Raw genomic sequence first — 14125 nt, 5'->3', positions numbered from 1 at the left:
GTGTGATATTTGAAAAACATGTTTAAATTTTGAGTAGAAGAACAAATTGATACCTATAAGTAGCATAAAAAATCTTACTTTCCTATAGTTCTCAAAAGAATCCAAAAACAAAAAAGGAAGAAATCGAAAATCATTGAAATTCAAGTTATTAGAGCTGCTTAATATTATTGTTTAGTTTGTTAATTTTAAAAGGTTTGTTTTCTTCCTTTGTCTCTTATACTATTGCTTTAAACTTGTTCAATTTGATCATTGAATCGTTTGATTATTGTCGCTTGACTAGATTATCATTCAAAACTTGCATTTATTTTATTTCACTTTTAGTTGGCCGAATATAGATATTATTGTCTCTTGTTTGATTCTTGATTTCTTTGCCATTGTTTAAACTTATTGTTAAGTTTAATTTGAACCTATTTGCAGAACTTGAATTAATTTAAGTTAGTTTCCAAGAAGATCAAACATACATGGTAAAAGGATAGAATGTAAATTCATTAAGGTTCAAAGCCAATTAATTGTGTGAAATATGAGAGATTGACACCTTGATCAAGTGATACACGTAAGGAAGTGAATTAGAAAGGATTTCTATATTTTAATCACTAATAATCAATAGGTAAACATGTCCAAAGACAAGAAGAAGTCATCAAGCTCTAAGATAGAGATTGATGCCAATGTGTTCACCACACTGATGGGAGATATGCAGCAAGTGGCTAAGGAGATGGAGGAACTTAAAATGTAAGTAGCTGCAAATTCTAAAGCATCCACATTTCGACAACCTAATTAGAATGTACCACTAGAAGGATGTGGTAGAAAAGGACACAGACAAACCGGAGAAGAGTTTGAAGGTGGTAACTATGGAAATGAATTAGAGGAAAAATTGGAGGTGGAATTTGAGTCCTACACAAGAAAACCATGTGGAAGACAAGGCAAAATCGGGAGGATGATTTAGGTGGTATTAAGCTTAAGATTCCATCTTTGTCGAGGCAAGAGCGATCTAAAGCATACTTAGAATGGGAGAAATGGGTGGAGATGGTATTTGAGGGCCAACACTTTTTAGAAGCCAAAAAGGTCAAGCTTGCTACCTAGAACTTGGCGATAATGCCATTAAGTGGTGGGACAAGGATTTCATAGCCTAAAGAAGATCACGTCAATGTCTAGTGGAGACTTGGGTGGAGATAAAACAAATCACAAGGAAAAGGCTTGTTGTTAGCCATTACTGTAGAATGCTCTTTCAAAAGCTTCAATCTTTGTCATAGGGGAGTACAAGCATGGAAGATTATTACAAAGAGATGGAGATTCTCTTAATGTGGGCCAACATTGTTGAGGATCCTAAAGGTACCATGGCAAGATTTTTGGCGAGCTTGAATAAGGAGATCGCCAACTAAGTTAAATTGCAACATTATGTAGAGATGGATGATATGTTGTATATGGTGGTCAAAATTAAGCAACAATTGAAGAGGAAAGGTATTACCACCATATGACCAAAGGGTTCAATGAATCAATGGAAGCCAAGTTCAACAAGTTGGAGATCGAATCCCATCTATGAGAAAACACCTAGGCCGAAACAAGAGGGAAAAGCATTAACTAGGCTTAATTTTGGTGTTAAGGCCTAAACCCTTCTTTCAGTCAAACAAGTTAGTAAAATTGACCCTATCACATATAGAAATTGAGATATTTTATGCTTTAAACGTCAAGATAGAGGGCATATTACGAGCTAATATCTGAATAAAAGAATCAAGGTACTTAAAGATAATGGGGATAAGTCAAGGATAAAGAAGATGAGTTAGATGATGAGTTAATGCGTCACTAGAGGATGACATTGATGAAGATAAAGAGGAGTCTCAATGCAAGTACCCAATGACGGTAGATTTGGGTTTAGTTGCGAGAAGAGCTCTAACAGTCTATAAAGATGAAGATCCAGTACAGCGAGGAATGTCTTCCACACTAGATGCTTAAGCAAAGATAAGGTATGTAATATCATAATTGATGAAGGAAATTGTGCTAATGTAGCTAATACTATTATAGTTAAAAAAAATTAGATTTAACAACTATGAAACATCCTGATTTGTTGGAGTTTGGTATGGTTTTGGGTTCACTTGGATAAGCGTGTTGTACACAACGTCTTGTGCACAATCTTTAATCCGGGTTTTGGTTTGGTGTTTCAGTGATTTTTGTTTTGTTTTTTTTTTTCTTGTTTTTTTTTGTACGGTGATATTAATGTTTGTTAGGATTTTTGTTTGGAAGGAAGAAGATGAAAGTGAAGAAGAAAAGAATAAGCTAAGAGTAGGCCACACAAACTTGACAACACGATAATAATATATATATATATATATATATATTTTTCATTCATTTGTTGCATATGATGAGGACATGACCAAGAGTCCTTCAAGATGGAGCCCAGATCTACTTCAAATGCATACAGGACCCATAACCCGAGCACAAGCAAAGAGATCGAAAGAGGTCCTAAATGGTTTAATCTAGGAGGTGTTTACAACCCAAGGAAGCAAGTTCATTAGTGAAGATGAACTAAAATTGGTCCATATGATTGGGATGGTGGATGCCAACGTGAAAGAGAGTTTAACGCATGGACTTCTACAACATGGTGATGTGGCATCATATGGTGACATGGTGATGTGTAAAATCAACTCGCAAGTGCACGAATCGTTTTCAAGTAATAAAGTGGAAAAATAGATTTGTCGTACCCAAGGGATTAAGTATTAAGTACCAAAGATAATTAGGTTTTGATAATATTTGAACTAAAATTTAATATGGCAATTGAAAACTAAATAAACTAAATTAAACAAAAGCAATCAATTAAAATTAGATCAATTTCAAGTAAGAGAGAGAATTGAATAATTATGAATACTAGGGCATTTAATTTCACCACTAACTATTCCAATTTAATTACTTAAATATGTGAATTTAATTAACTAGTAATTTTGTTAACCACATTTAATCACAAAATTAATCAAAAGTAGTTTCCACTCACAATTGATAATATTCACATAACCTAATTTATTCCTTCCGGCCTATAAATTAAATCATGCAAATTCATCAAGCATAGATTAAGCAAATAATATGGCATGAGACATAACTATTTTCCAATCAATTATGCATTCATGTAAATCATTGGAGATCCATAATATTATCCTTTTCCAAGCTCAAATATTATTAAAATCATTCATTCCTTCCGGCCTATGAAAGCATTAAGTATACCAATGATTTATTAACAAAACATATTACTAATTAAATAAAACTCAACATATATTAAAATAATTAAACCTTCATAGTTAGGGCTACATCATAGCCCTAGCTATGAAAATTAGTTCATGGTTAAAATAATTTCAACATCCATAATTATTAAAAATAATAAGATTCACAATTAAAGAGAAAAGAAAAGAGAATAAAAACTATTGAAGAAATTCTCTTCCAAGAGCTCTCAAAGTCGTAGCCTTCTTCTCCAAGCAAGCCCACGTCTCTTTGCCTCCTCCAGGCTCTCCAATTGATTTTCTAAACTCTAAAACTTTAAAACCCTAGAACCCTTAAGAGAATCTTAGAAACTCCCAAAATTTGGTTTGTTTCTATTTAAGCCTCCTAAAAGCTCTTAAATAACTCTCTAAACTTATATATCTTCCTTCAATGTGGTGGGGGATATATATATAGGACCTCGGGAATCTTTTTCTCTCTTTATTTTCAATGTGGGAGTCTTGGAAGATACCTTTTTTAGGCCATGAAAAGGGTTGGACGAATTTCATGTGTAAAAAGGAAACTTGATATTACTTGCTCTCTACTACTTTCCTTTTATCTAATTCCTCCTAAAAAAATAGTTAATTGGTCTAATTTACCCTTAATGAAGCATGTGACATGACATGTGCCTCATTAATGATAAATTAACCAATTATTGCCACTTGTTTTTATCTTGGCCCTCAATTTGCCTTGATTTCCTCTTTCCATCAATGGTGGAGATTTAACTAGAATATTCCTTTTTATAAATTCCAAACTTTAAATGATGATAACTCTTTGCTCGCACCTCGAAATCCAAAAATAACGAGACATTTGAAATCCTCAGATTGTGATGATTCATATGACATCCACTTCCACCATGAAATTCTCGATAGAATCTTTATGGAATCTTTAAGGTATCTTTTTGGAATCTTTTTAATGCTTAGTCCGTTCGAGCTCAAATCTTGCTTCCCACCATAATTCGACCCAAAGAATCCATTTTTATGGTTGTTTTCTTAAAATTCTTCCTCTTTTACCTAGATTAAGAAAAATACATAATTAAGTATCTTTCCATAACAAATTAATACAAACTAACAAATATTAAGCTATAAATATGGGATAAAATCATCAATATTTTAGACCTAACACATGGCATCCAACTAAGCTTGGACAAATTTTATAATTAGGAAAATATTAATTTTTATTTGTGTTTTGATTGGATTTTGGTATGTTGGCTATTTACTTTCCTAATTTAGTTTTTATTAGGTTTTTAAATTACTTTCCTAATTTTATTAGAGTTGAATTGGTCAAAAAATTAAAGGCCATTCAAATTAGGAAACTAGGAGCTAAATTAGGTTTTCCTAAACCTAACCAAATTAGGTTTCCTAAACCTAACCAAATTAGGTTTCCTAAACCTATCAAAATTAGGTTTCCTAAACCTAATTTTTGTCCATTATTATTCCACCTTTACTTTTAGCAAATTTAGGAAAGTTTTGTAATTTATTTTGCCTATTTAAAGGCACATAAGTCATGAATAAAGAGGAGATTACGATTTTTATTCAAAGTAAGAGTGATTCTCTTGGTTCTCTAAGAATTATATCGAACTTTTTCAAGCTTTGCTTGTGGAGTTCAAATTCGACTTATCAATAGGTTATTCCACACCCTATTGAGGCGTCTTCACTATACGAAGGTTCTTACCTCAAATATAGGTAACGGGTCGAGGTCTTCCATTGATAGCTTGTAATTAGACGGTCCTAATTCAATCTTTGTTACGGGTTTAAAGGCAGGTCGCTCTAGGTTCGTATCAATTTGGTATGAGAGCTAGTTTCTAATAATGGGTTTGATCCATCTATCTTTGTTGTCTGATTTTGTTCTTTGTTCTTCGTTTGGTCATTGCGTTCTTCTTTGCATCTTTTCTTTTGTTTGTTCTTCTTCATTCTTCACTCATCCAATCATACCAAACCGAATGGTCATAAACAAAAAAAAAAAAAAAAAGCTGAATTTGTTTTCAAACCCTTGAGGACAACGAATTGGTCTATTCTCATTGAAGTTTTGTGCGATTGAGGTTTCTTTCATTTTATAAAGCTTGTTCTTTTTGTTTAATGCAAAAAATATATATATATATTGTTCTTGTGGTTTGTGGCATTGAATTATTGGAATTTCAAGAGAAACCAGGTAGTGAAATTTTTGGTTGATTTGAGGAGCACCAAAAACAAGCCAAAATCAATACTGAAGATAACGTTTGTTGAATATTCACTAATTCCATTTTGCAAATCTCATTCCAATTTGTTCCTCACATTCTAGTTTCTTTTGTTCTTGTTAAATTTCTTGTTTAACTTTCATCGTTGCCTTTTTCTTGTCTTTTTAGCCTTATTTTCATAACTGTTTGGTAGGTCTATTTGGATTGTGACTTGCTAGTTTGTTTTAGTTTGAAATTAGTTTACAAAGAATCAAATAGAATTGCTAGAGTGGTAAAAGGCAAGAAAGGTGAGAATTATAGAGGGTAAAAGCCGAACTATAACTAGAGTACAAACACGAGTGACCTTGAATTTGAGCGAGACATGTGAGGGAGTGTTGTGAGGCCTTTCTTTTTTGCTAACAAATTTTGCAGAAAAATCATGTCACAAGACAAAAGCAAAGAAAGCATGGATGAAACTCCAGGTGTGGCTGATCCGAAGTTATACATTCAGGCCATGGTGGGAGTACTTCAAAGAGCACTACGGTTGAAGATGGGCAAATCCATGATAGGTTGGATAGGATGGAATCATCAATCCAAACATCGCAGCCACAACCTCCACAAAGGTTTGCTCATGGACGTGGTAGAGGAAGAAATGCTCCAAGAGGGGAAGATTGGGAACGTGTGGGAGATGACCATGAGGAAGAAGAGGAAGACATTGGTTCGGGAACCAACCAATTCTGTAGGAGAGAAAGGTTAGACTGAGGCAGTGACTATGGAGGAATTAACACAGGTACAGCACATGGACTCATGCTTTCTCTAACATATCCCTTTCCAAGCAGTTCACTTACCTGCCTTTGAAGTTCCTTTGTCTCCTCTGGATTACTCCTATAAGCCGGTCGGTTTGGAATTGTTGATCCTGGAACCAAATCAATTTGATGTTCGATCCCTCTAATCAGTGGTAGCCCATTTGGAATCTCCTCGGGAAAGACATCATCGAACTCCTGTAAAAGAGAAATAATAGAACTAGGCAAAACAAATTCATCAGGGTTAGTTAAATGATTCATATATGCTTCTTTGTACATCATTACAGTCATAGGCTTTTTACAACAAAAAAAGCTTCTTCATCTCACTCTGTTTTGCATAAAAACTCCCTTTTTTCTTTCCAGTCTTTTTCTTTTCTTTTTCACTCACACTCTCATCCTCACCACTCTTTTTCTTCTCTTGGTGGTTGGATATAGTTTGATTTTGTTGTTGTTCAGCTTCTCTCCTCCTTTGTAAAGCCAATTGATTATCAAAAACCTGTTTAGGAGTCATTGGCTTAAGCACCACTCGTTTACCCTTGAAGTTGAAGACAATCTTATTAGTACGACCATGATGATTAGTATCTCTATCAAATTGCCACGGACGTCCCAAAAGCAAATGACCAGCTTGCATTGGTACCACATCACAAATAACCTCATCTTCATAATCACCAATAGAGAATGCAATCTTCACTTGCCTATTCACCTTCAATCTCCACAATAATTAAGCCATTGTAGCTTATATGGTTCTGGATGCTTTATAGTGGGTAAACCTAGCTTTTCAACCATAGTAAGACTCGCCACATTAGTATAACTCTCACCATCAATAATCATACTACATACCTTATACTTCACTTTACACCTAGTATGAAAGATGTTCTCCTGTTGCACTTCCTTCTCATATTTATAAACAGTTAAAGCTCTTTTATCAACCAATGACAAGTCCCCACCAACTGGATACTTGTAATCTCCTTCATCTTCATCACCAACATCTTCCAATGGTGGCATGGATTCATTATCTGACTCTTCCTTTTCAATTTTAATGTCTCCACTTTCCCGAATCACCATGACCCTCTTATTTAGACATTGACTTGCAATATGACCCCTACCTTGGCATATAAAACACATGATATCTCGATATCTAGTTGAAGATGAATTAAATTTACTTGCTTGGATGAGGATGGTTCGGCTTAACTTCGGATTTAGGCCGTGTGGTGTCTTTATCTTCAAACTTGGGCTAATTGGGTTTCCATGTGGTTGGGCTTGCTTTCCAAGTGTTTTGAGCAATACTAGGTCTTGTGGTACCCCTCCTCTTAAGTTATTGCTCTACTTTGATGGCCATGTGCAACATCTCCTCAATCTCTACATAATGATGCAAGTCCACTTGATTTGCTATTTTCCTATTCAAAACCAGCCAAGAAACGTGACATTGTAGCCTCCCTATCCTCTTCAACATTGGCCCTCATCATAAGGATTTCCATCTCCTTATAATAGTCCTCCACACTCCTATTTCCTTGAGACAAGCTTTGTAGTTTCTGAAAAATGCTTCTATAGTAATGGCTAGGTACAAAAAGCTTCCTCATCAAAGCCTTCATCTCCTCCCATGTATCTATAGGTCTTTGACACGCTTGCCTCCTAGAAAGTGTCTCTTTGTCCCACCATCCAATAGCATAGTCCGTGAATTCAACAGTGGCTAATTTAACCTTTTCAGTCTCAGAGTAGTTTTGACAGTCAAATACCATCTCAATTCTCTTCTCCCACTCAAGATATGCTTTTGGATCACTTTTACCTTGGAATGAAGGTATTTTCATCTTAATTCCTCCATAGTCATTGCCTTAGTCTAATCTCTCTCTCCCATGGAATTGATTGGTTCCCAAACCAATGTCTTCTCTTCTTCCTCATAGTCATCTCCCACTCGTTCCCAATCTCCCCTTCTTGGAATATCTCTTCCTCTACCACGTCCATGAGCAAACCTTTATGGAGGTCGTTGCTGCGGCATTTGGATTGATGATTCCATCCTATCCAACCTACCATGGATTTGCCCCATCTCCAACCATAGTGCTCTTTGTAGTTCTCCCACCATGGCTTGAATTTATAACTTCGAATGAACCACACCTGGAGTTTCATCAATGCTTTCTTTGCTTTTGTCTTGTGACATGATTTTTCTGCAAAACTTGTTAGTAAAAAGGACTTCACAACACTCCCTCACGTGTTTCACTCCAATTCAAGGTTTCCATTCACTCGTGTTTGCACTCTATTTATAGTTCGGCTTTTACCCTCTATAAATCTCACCTCTCTTGCCTTTTACCACTCTAGTAATTCTATTTGGTTCTTTGCAAACTAATTTCAAACTAAAACAAACTAGCAAGTAACAATCCAAATAGACCTACCAAACAGTTATGAAAATAAGGATACAAGACAAATAGAATGAAAAGTAACAAGAAAAAGGCAACGATGAAAGCTCAACAAGAAATTTGGCACAAACAAAAGAAACTAGAATGTGAGGAACAAATTGGAATGAGATTTGCAAATTGGAATTCGTGAATATTCAACAAACCTTATTTTCGGTATTGATTTTGGCTTGTTTTTTGTGCTCCTTAAATCAACCAAAAAAAAAAAAAATTCACTACTTGGTTTCTCTTGAAATCTCAATAATTCAAATGCCACAAACCACAAGAACAACAAAAAAATTTAAGAATGAATTTTTGGTTTTTTTTTTTTTTTGTTTTTTTAAATACGATCTTACCGGAATGAATGAAGAAGAGCACAAAAACAAAATGCAAAGAAAAACGCAGCAACCCAAACACAAAGAACAACCAAAGAAATCAAAGATGCAATTTCTAACCTAATACTAAAATCGCCAAAAAAAAAACCAAGAAAAACAATGAAACAAAAGAAAAGAAATAGATAGATCAAACCAGTAATTAGAAACTAGCTCTGATACCAAATTGATACGAACCTAGAGCGACCTACCTCTAAACCCGTAACAAAGATTGAATTAGACCGTCTAATCACAAGTTATCAATGGAAGACCTCGACCCGTTACCTATATTTAAGGTAAAAACCTTGGTATGGTGAAGATGCCACAACAGGGTGTGGAATAACCTATTGATAAGTCAAATTTAAACTCTACAAGCAAAACTTGAAAAAGTTCAATATAGTTCTTAGAGAACCAAGAGAATCACTCTCACTTTGGATCAAAATTGTAATCTGAATTTTATTCATAACTTGTGTGCCTTTAAATAGGCAAAATAAATTACAAAGCTTTCCTAAATTTGCTAAAAATAATTATGGATGAAAATTAGGTTTAGGAAACCTAATGTAGTTAGGTTTAGGAAACCTAATTTGGTTAGGTTTAGGAAACCTAATTTATCTCCTAGTTTCTTAATAAGAATAGGAAAGTAATTTAAAAACCTAAAAAAACTAAATTGAAAAAATAAAATAAGCAACATGCCAAAATCCAATCAAGACATAAAATAAAAACTAATATTTGCTAATTAAAAAATTCAGCCAATGCCATGTAGGCGCATATCATCCACCATGTGGCAAAAGTGCCATGTCACCATATGATGCCATGTAACCATCCATGTCATCAAATCGTGCCACATCACCATATTGTTGGATTCCATGCGTTAGGCTTTCTTTCATGTTGGCATCCTCTGTTCCAATCATATGGACCAATTTTGGTTCATCTTCAGTAATAAACTTGCTTCCTTGGGATCTGAACACCTCTTGGATTAAACCATTTAATGCTTCTTTAAACCTCTTTGCTCTTGCCCGGGTTATTGGTCCCGTAGAAATTTGAAGTGGCTCTGGACTCCATCTTGGGGTGCTCCTGATCATGTCATCATCACATACTTTGTAGTTCGACCATGATGCAAAGCATCCTTGTCATACTGCCAAGGATGACCTAATAATAAATTTCCAGCCTCCATAGGAGCTACATCACACAAAACTTAATCAATGTATTTCTTGATAATATAAGTAACCTTAACTTGTTTAGTCACCTTTGTATCACTACTATCATTCAACCATTGTAACCTATAGGGATCTAGATGTTTAAAGGTAGGTAAGCTTAGATTTTCAACAAGCAAAGTACTAGCAACATTTGCACAACTACCACCATCAATTATCACACTACATATCTTGTCTTGAATTTCGCATCTTGTGTGAAAGATGTTCTCCTATTATATATCTTCCTCATCTTTGTACAATGGCAATGCTCATCTCACCACAAATTCAATCTTTCATAATATGGCAGCTCTTCCTTGTCTCCATAATCATTGCAATCTTCCAAAAATGTCAACGTATTGTCACATGAATCCTCCTCCTTGGACTCTACTTCTCCACTCTCTTGTATGACCATTGTCCTTCGATTTGGACATTAGCTAGCTATATGTCCACTGTCTTGACACTTGAAACACATTATATCACAATTACGAGAAGGGGTTAGATCAAACTTACTTGATTAGCGTGGCTTAGAACTTTTGGCCTTAGTTTCTATTTTAGGCCTTGAAGTTATTTTGAAATCTGGTTTGGCTTTGTTGGTGCTCCACATATTAGTTGTTGATTTCCAATTGCTTGGTGCATTAGATACACGTGTGGTACCCTTCTGTTAGGTCTAAAATATTGATGATTTTATGCCATATTTATAGCTTAATATTTGTTAGTTTGTGTTAATTTGTTATGGAAAGATACTTAATTATGTATTTTTCTTAATCTAGGTGAAAGAGAAAGACTTTTAAGAAAACAACCATAAAGATGGATTCCTTGGGTCGAATTATGGTGGGAAGCAAGATTTGAGCTCGAACAAACTAAGCATTAAAAAGATTCCAAAAAGATACCTTGAAGATTCCATAAAGATTCTATCGGGAATTTCATGATGGAAGTGGATGTCATATGAATCATCACAATCTGAGGATTTCAAATGTCTCGTTATTTTTAGATTTCAAGGTGCGAGCAAAGAGTTATCATCATTTAAAGTTTGAAATTTATAAAAAGGAATATTCTAGTTAAATCTCCACCATTGATCAAAAGAGAGAATTATGGCAATTTGAGGGCCAAGATAAAAACAAGTGGCAATAATTGGTTAATTTATCATTAATGTGGCACATGTCATGTCACATGCTTCATTAAGGGTAAATTAGACTAATTAACTATTTTTTTTAGGAGGAATTAGATAAAAGGAAAGTAGTAGAGAGCAAGTAATATACAGTTTCCTTTTTACACATGAAATTCGTCCAACCCTCTTCATGGCTTAAAAAAGGTATCTTCCAAGACTCCCACATTGAAAATAAAGAGAGAAAAAGATTCCCAAGGCCCTATATATATAGCCCCCACCACATTGAAGGAAGATATACAAGTTTAGAGAGTTATTTAAAAGCTTTTAGGAGGCTTAAATAGAAACAAACCAAATTTTGGGAGTTTCTAAGATTCTCTTAAGGGTTCTAGGGTTTTAAAGTTTTAGAGTTTTAGAAGATCAATTGGAGAGCTTGGAGGAGGCAGAGAGACGTGGGCTTGCTTGGAGTAGAAGGCTACGACTTTGAGAGCTCTTGGAGGAGAATTTCTTCAATAGTTTTTATTCTCTTTTCCTTTCTCTTTAATTGTGAATCTTATTATTTTTAATAATTATGGATGTTGAAATTATTTTTACCATGAACTAATTTTCATAGCTAGGGCTATGATGTAGCCCTAACTATGAAGGTTTAATTATTTTAATATATGTTGAGTTTTATTTAATTAGTAATATGTTTTGTTAATAAATCATTGGTATACTTAATGCTTTCATAGGCCGGAAGGAATGAATGATTTTAATAATATTTGAGCTTGGAAAAGGATAATATTATGGATCTCCAATGATTTACATGAATGCATAATTGATTGGAAATAGTTATGTCTCATGCCATATTATTTGTTTAATCTATGCTTGATGAATTTGCATGATTTAATTTATAGGCCGGAAAGAATAAATTAGGTTATGTGAATATTATCAATTGTGAGTGGAAACTACTTTTGATTAATTTTGTGATTAAGTGTGGTTAACAAAATTACTAGTTAATTAAATTCACATATTTAAGTAATTAAATTGGAATAGTTAGTGGTGAAATCAAATGCCCTAGTATTCATAATTATTCAATTCTCTCTCTTACTTGAAATTGATCTAATTTTAATTGATTGCTTTTGTTTAATTTAGTTTATTTAGTTTTCAATTGCCATCTTAAATTTTAGTTCAAATATTATCAAAACCTAATTATCTTTGGTACTTAATAGTTAATCCCTTGGGTACGACAACCCTATTTTTCCACTTTATTACTTGAAAACGATTCGTGCACTTGCGAGTTGATTTTACACATCAAGTTTTTGGCGCCGTTGCCGGGGATTAAGGCATTAATATTAATTCGGATTGGGTTTAGTAGTACTTTGAACATTGTTTTCTTATTTCAAATTTTTATATTTTTTTTTCTTAATTTTGGTTTTAGTGTTGCATGCTAGGGTTTTAATTCTTTGCTTGTTTGGCCAACTTGCTTTGAATTTTTAATACTTATTTTGTGGTACTTGAAACCAAAATTGTGTTTTTAATTTATTGTTGCTTAGGTTACTAGTCTAGCATACTTAGGGATTTTATTATTATTTTTTATTTGTTTGGTTGAATAAGATTAGGATTAGCTTACTTTTAGTTGAAATTTTAGTTTGGTATAATTGTTTACTTTAAAAGCATACCTGTACAAAAGGGTTTAATTTTTTGCATTCTTTTCGTTTGGTTCATTATTTCCTAGAGTTATTTTCATTTATCTTTTAGTTAAGTGTTAGTTTGTTTTTCTTTATTGCTAATTGATTTTAATTGTTAGATTAGTTAGCAACATTAGAATTCTAATAATTTTTTTTTTCCTGTTTAATTTTCTAATTTTCTTTCTAATTTATTTTCCTTGCTCTCTTTTTAGGAATTTGGTGTTGTGTATGAGTCATAGTGGTGATCAAGAGTTCAAGGAGGAAGTTGACTTAGAAAATAAACCAGCACCTAGAAAACAAGCCATAAGGGGTACTTGGGTACGTATAGACCAAGGAACTCAAGAAGGTACAATGGCCAACCAAAGAGAAGATGATTTGCCCATATGCGAGTATGCTGCTCACAAGAAAGTTGGTGATTTGTCTTGCATAAGGAGACCACCCATTGAAGCAAACAATTTTAAAATTGAAGCATCTACTACTTCTTTGCTTAATAATGTTCAATTTCGTGGTTTGCCTCATGAAGATCCAAACATGCATATTTCTAGTTTTCTTCAATTGTGTGATATGTCTAAACAAAATGGTGTTTCTGATGATGCTTTTCGATTAAGACTTTTTCCTTGGTCTCTTAGAGACAAGGCAAAAGTGTGGTTAAATTCTTTACCTGCAGGTACTATCACTACATGGGATGCTATGGAGGCAAAATTCCTAGACAAATTTTTTCCTCCATCAAAGACCGCAAAATTGAAAAGTGATATAAACAATTTTTGTCAATGGGACCAAGAGACTTTGTATGATGCATGGGAGCGCTTCAAGGAACTATTAAGAAGATGCCCACACCATGGTTTTCCAACATGGATACAGGTACAGATTTTCTATAATGGTCTAGATTATGGTAACAAACAATTGGTATATGCAGCTGCAGGAGGTTCTTTAATGAAGAAGAGGCAATCAGAAGCATTTGAATTAATTGAAGAGATGGCCCATAATAACTACCAATATCCAAGTGAGAGGAGACTAAATGGAAGAAGTCAAGTAAAGGCCGTGGAAGACGTTGATATTAACAACTTAGGAGCTCAACTTGCAACCCAATTCATGAAGACCTTGAACACTCAATTTGGTCAAATAGGGGTGAATTCTATCCAATCTACTAATAATTTTTTATTTTGTGATTTATGTGGTGCTCATGATCATAAGAGTGTGG

General features: G+C 34.0%; 1 non-coding gene across 1 annotated transcript; it reads right to left on the bottom strand.

The window, feature by feature from the left end:
* Positions 1-13662: 13662 nt before the first annotated feature.
* On the bottom strand, positions 13663-13769 carry LOC112489175 (small nucleolar RNA R71). The gene has a single exon (XR_003053453.2). It is a non-coding gene; the product is annotated as a small nucleolar RNA R71 (small nucleolar RNA).
* Positions 13770-14125: the final 356 nt, after the last annotated feature.

Source organism: Ziziphus jujuba, chromosome 6 (genome assembly GCF_031755915.1).
Source record: "Ziziphus jujuba cultivar Dongzao chromosome 6, ASM3175591v1".
NCBI classification, from domain to species: domain Eukaryota; kingdom Viridiplantae; phylum Streptophyta; class Magnoliopsida; order Rosales; family Rhamnaceae; genus Ziziphus; species Ziziphus jujuba.
This window is presented reverse-complemented; position numbering and strand designations above follow the sequence as displayed.